This window comes from Cupressus sempervirens, chromosome 7, assembly GCF_028749045.1.
Source record: "Cupressus sempervirens isolate cs-2001-9-10 chromosome 7, ASM2874904v1, whole genome shotgun sequence".
Lineage (NCBI taxonomy): Eukaryota > Viridiplantae > Streptophyta > Pinopsida > Cupressales > Cupressaceae > Cupressus > Cupressus sempervirens.
In genome coordinates, this window is record NC_143124.1 from 20,953,509 (window position 1) to 20,959,508 (window position 6,000).

Below are 6,000 nucleotides of genomic sequence, written 5' to 3' on the forward strand. Positions count from 1 at the left end.
ATGATTTTGAATAATCAATGTGAAAATGATTTTCCAAATGTTACGAGAGTCTAGGACTGTCTAATTTTGTGATAATAATCTTAGGTGAGCAGATTGATGCCTTCTTGAAAATTGGAAAAGCTTATATAAGAGAATTCATCATGAAAATATTCAAGGAGCTGAATATTATTATATATTGTGGGCTATAGAAGAAAGTTTTCTTTGTCCTAAAAAGTAAATGATTATTCCATATATTATAAGAGAGGAACTTCTTTAATTGCCACACATCTTGAGAGGAATGTATGGGAGGGGCTGAGGTGAAATCTCACCCTCAACTCACAAGCATTGGTAGGGATCACTGCGGAGTTTATTTTTCTTTTTCCATAAGTGATATGTGTTTAGATTTTCTTTTTATTACTATCATATTTTGATATTAAAAGTATTGGTGATTTTGGTAATTGGTTGTGATTGAGGAAGATTATAGGAAAGTATCGAAAAGAAGGAAGATGGCCCTGAGGCAATTTTTAGGATGGTTGAATGGGGAGTTAATGAGATTAGATGCAAAAACCCTACTCAACAATGGTGCGGCAAACAATTGGCATCTTCAGTGTTTGCGGAGCTCTAGCATTTTGGACTTCTGGTAGGGTATATTATGGTATGTAATGTTGCTCTCCCAGTTATCTGTTTTTACATAAATATACTTGTGTGTGGTATAAAAATCTTTTACTCATCGGAAGTCAAAAATACCTGTTGGACTCAAAAAATAATAATTACAATGTATTAAGTCCAACTGGCATAGCTATGCAGTACAACATCCCCTGTTTACCATTCGATTTCATCGGTAGAGTCATGTACAGTAACATTCCCTTCTTTTTGCCAAATCTTAGATAACAATAAGATCTTGAGACGACCTCAAGGTTGCCAAACTCTATTCTAATACCATTCAAATGATTCTTTTCTAAATTAAATTAGAGTCAAAAATTTCTTCTCCTCCAATTGTTTCCATTTCCTTAAATGAGATAATTGGATTTTGGAATTTCATTGGATTCCACTGGTGTTGAAAATTTAAAATATGTAAAAGATAGAGCTCCTCTAATGTACTTGAATCATTTAGTGTCTGCTGCTCCTTAGCAAGCTCCATTGTGTAGGGAGAGTGCTCCAAAATCACTCTTGCACTTTCAATGATCAGTGTTCCCAAATTCAAAATTACAAAGTAGTCCTTTTATCACCTGCCACAAATTTTTTGGTAGATGAAACATACTTTTGTATTCTCCATTGTATTGCTCCACATCACAAACTAGATTGTTCTTAGATGCTGCCACAGTCAAAAAATCCTCTATCATATGAACAAATATATTTCTAAGAATCTCTGTAATGAAAGTTCTACCAATATTTTTTTTATTCTATGAGCACTAGCTCTTTTGTGTGGGGTCCAATATGGCTGAGAAAGCTCCCATATTAAATCCAAAACTCCTAATGTCTTAGGTTGTTTTGGTTCAATATCTTTTGCTTGCGTGGCGTACCAATCATGCATGGTGACAGCGTCCAACCTTGTTGAAGCAGGCCCTTGTTTTGACCCCTGTCCAACATTTTGTCTGAAATTAGAAATTTTTGCTTACATAACTTTTAGTATTTTTGTACTGGACTCCATTATGGTGGGAGCAATGAATGCCAAAACCAACGTTCTTACATCCTAGATGTGATGGTTTATCTGCCAAATAAAATTCATTACATTGTGCTAAGTCATGAGCCAATATCTAATGCTCTGGCTTACAGGTATCTTGTGATGCCACGATGTTTGTAGTGATGAGTCTACAGGTTGAGAGAAGGTGGCAGAAACACCATGTGGAGAGTAGAGGTAACTGGGACAATGTCTTCCATTAACTAGCTTTCCATCCACATTGGTTACCAAATTTTCCATGCTCCCTTAATTCCAATGCGCTTCTCTCTTTTAACTTTTTTCTTTCCATTTGCCTTCTCCAAGGTGATTCAACTTATACTCGATGCCTACTATCATATTTAGAATTGGAGTTGAATGGTCTTCTTGGAATGCAACAATTTACAATTGATTTTATAAATTAGTTACTTTTAAAGGCTTTCATTCTTGGCATAAGTGGTGATGACAAATGATTGACATGTTTGTCGGTGCCTCCACATTAGGTGTACATTTATACCAGATCAGTTGCGGCTAAAATTTCTCTGTTGCTATATGTGCATACCCATTTTCAAAGCCTTAAGCCAACACACATAGAGAACATACCGTAAAGGTTTTTAAATTAGAATTTTTTTTTTTTTAAACTATCAAAATCTTGTAATCAACAATTGAAATCATGTTTTATAGTCTACAATTAAAACAAGTTTAAGTCCCATCTAATTTGTTACATTTGTGTGATGAGCTAGCAACCTTAAGTGCCAGATTTGAATGTGCCAAAACCTAACACCGTCTATCCACATGTAAGTCCAGCTCACCACCAATGTTCCTACTCATTGAATTAATTTGTTTTGCTCCTTTCTTGTGGCTCATATTTGCAAAACCTTTAGACTTCTAATTTTCCTTATTTTAAAAGGTGCTAGCTCAATGGACAAGCACCTGCATTAAAAGTAGGGGATGGTGGTTCGAATCCATCGTGCCTTAACATGAAATAATTAGTTATATTTTAGTTTATACTAAATAATATAATTTTTAAAAATTTATTAGTTTGTACCATTTTCTCCGTAATCATCTTAAGAAATACAATAAGTGAGATTAAAGACACAATAGTTTATATAAAGACAAAATTAAAATTGTCTCTAAGAGACAATAACAATGTTATTCTTTATTGTCTTTATAAGACAATAATTTACGACAATTTTTTAAGACAATCACTTAAAGACAATAGGTAAAAGAATACACAACTTCTTTTTTTGTCTCAAATTACGACAATTCCCTTAAGAATTGTCTCTAATGTTGTCTTAAAACACACTTTCATGTTGTAATTAGAATGTAAGCAAGATTTGAATTTTATAAGGGCCAGAGAAGTACAAAAGTTATTTCACCTTTCCTTTTTCCCTTCAATGCATTTTTTTTTTTTTTTGGAGTAAATCTTTACTATAGTCAAATCATTATTTTTAGACACTTCTGTCTATCTAGTGAAGGCAAAGATAAACAAACACACAGAACTAAAGCTTAGTTTATTGTCATACTACCTTTTTGAAATACATTACATAAGCCTCTATTTATAGAGGTCCGAGAAGTGTCTAAAAGTCTACCACACTTATTACATAGCATATAAAATATTATAGTGCATTATGGACTGCTGAGTCAAATGGTTGGGACAACTAGGCTGCTTGCTATCTATGGTGGACTGTGGGTTGTGGATGGTGGGTGGTCAAAAGAAATTAGCCAACACTCCCCCTTAATTTCTACCATTTACATTTTTTTCATCAATAATACTCAATTTTTCTCGCAGATATTACAATTTACTCTTTGGCAATGTCTTAGTGAAAATATCTACGAATTGATCTTTAGATTTGTAGAACTCAAGGTAGATTTCTCCATTGTTGACCAATTCTTTGATAAAGTGGTACCTTGTATCAATATGTTTGCTCCTTTTATGAAATACATGATTTTTAGATTATGCTATTGCTGATTTGTTATCACAAAGGATTTTTGTTGGTTACACGTAATGATGGTGAAGATCGAATAAAATTTGACACATCCATACTGCTTGACATTCTGTAGAAGTGGCAGCTACATATTCTACTTTAGCTGATGAGATCGTTACTATAGGCTACTTCTTTGATGCCCATGACATGGCTCTTGATATATATCTAGAACTGCTCTTCCTATCATCAATGCTACCTACAAAATCACTGTCAGCATAACCAATCAAACAAAAATTGTTAGCTTTGGAATATAGGATTCCATATCATGTTGTTCCCACAATATATCTCAATATCTTTTTTCCAACTTGCTAGTGAGGATTTTGTGGTGACTCTATGAACTTTGAGATCATACTGACACCACACATGATATCTGGCATTGTAGCTATCATATACATTAAATTTCTAATATTTTTCTAAATGTAGTTGGATCAACATTTGAGCCCTTCTCTTGCTTGCTAAGTTTTGTTCTGATTGCAACTGAAGTTGATGCTGGGTTTGCAATTCATCATTTTACAAACGAAGATACCTTTGTCACATTTAATAACTTCAATACCTAATAATTATCTCATCAACCCCAAATCTATCATTTCAAATTGTTTCATATTTTTTGACTTGAAAATTTCTATTGACAGATTTATAGTGAATATCGAGTCATCAACATATAAACACACAATCAAAATCTGACCTTCCTTATTAGTCTTGACATACAACATGGGCTCATTGTTACTTCTATTGAATTGATTACTGATTATGTATGAATGAATTTTCTTATACTAATCCCCAGGAGCTTGTTTCAAACCATAAAGTGCCTTGTTTAGTTTATATATCTTGTTTTCATGCCCACAAACCTCATAACCATGTGGTTGTTTAACATATAACCTTTCATCAAGAAAACCATTCAAAAAAGCTGATTTTACATCCATTTGATACACTTCTAAATCATTTTTGTGTAGCTATTGCTAAAATAGTTTGAACTATGTCAAGTCTAGCAACTGGAGCAAATGTTTCATTATAATCAACTCCATAGTGTTGTGAAAAACATTTAGCAACTACTCTTTCCTTATGCTTAACAATTTCACCTTTTGCGTCAAGTTTAGTTTTGTAGACCTATTTGACTCCTATACATTATTTTCCTTTAGGTAAACCCATTAATTTCCATGTTTTATTTCTTTTAAAAGAGTCAATTTCTTGATTTATTGCTTTGATCCATTTATCTTCTTTAATTGCTTCTTCAAAATACCATTGGATCACAAGAAAATAAGGAAAAAATTGAGTATATGTCTACGTTCTCTTCTTCTTGATCATATATCTCTTTTAAGCTTGTTGTCTTCTTACCTTTGTAACTTCGTCTTGAGAAGTAGAATCTAATTTATCACTTACATTTGAACCTAGAGGTGAGGCTCCTTGCACAAAGTTTCTTGGTGGAGTAATGGGTGGTGATTGTGTCCCTTGTTCTTTTAATTCATCATCACTTTGTAATATTGGTGCTTCTCTTGTGACTTGTTTGTTATCATTTCCATGCCATGAATCTTCTTCTTCAAATTTAAAATTCCTGCTAATGATCAATTTCTTTGAAATAGGGTTATACAATCTATAAGCCTTTGATTCTTCACTATAACCAACAAAGATGCATTTTTCACATTTATCATCCAATATCCTTCTCAATTCAGATGGCACCAATAAATAAGCAATGCATCCAAAAGCTCTAAAATGGGATACATTATATTTCTTACCATTCCACCGTTCTTGTGGAATTGTGTTCTTAACACTCTTTGTAGGACTCCTGTTTAACATGTATACAACACATGCTACTTCTTTTGCCCAAAACTCATTAGATAGATTTTTGGCCTTCAACATACTCCTTTCCATTTCCATTATGGTTCTATTCTTCCTCTTTACTACACCATTTTGTTGTGGTGTGTACCTGGTGGTAAACTACTTCTTAATTCCATGAAATCTTCAAAATTTTAGAAACTCATTAGAGGGTAAAAGTACAAACCCATATCACCCTTTTACAAAAGAAAAGGCTAACTAAAGTATAATTGTTCAACTTCAATGATATAAATCTTATATTATTATTTAGAATTTGAAAATGAAGTAAACTAATGAGATGTGTAGAAGTAGATGAAGTTTAGAATTATAATTTTTTATAATTATTTGAAAAAAGAAATCATAGATTTTATTTTATTTTAAAGATAACTTTTTAGTTGTTGAAAAATGCTGGAAATTAGTGGTCTAGTTCCCACTACAAAACTATAAGGAAATAAAATTATTTCCTTTTGATCTCATATTATGATATAGATAATATATGTAGCTAGAACAATAAAAAACAAAATTGACTTTAGACCTATATTTTCTCTTTTATAACAATTCAAA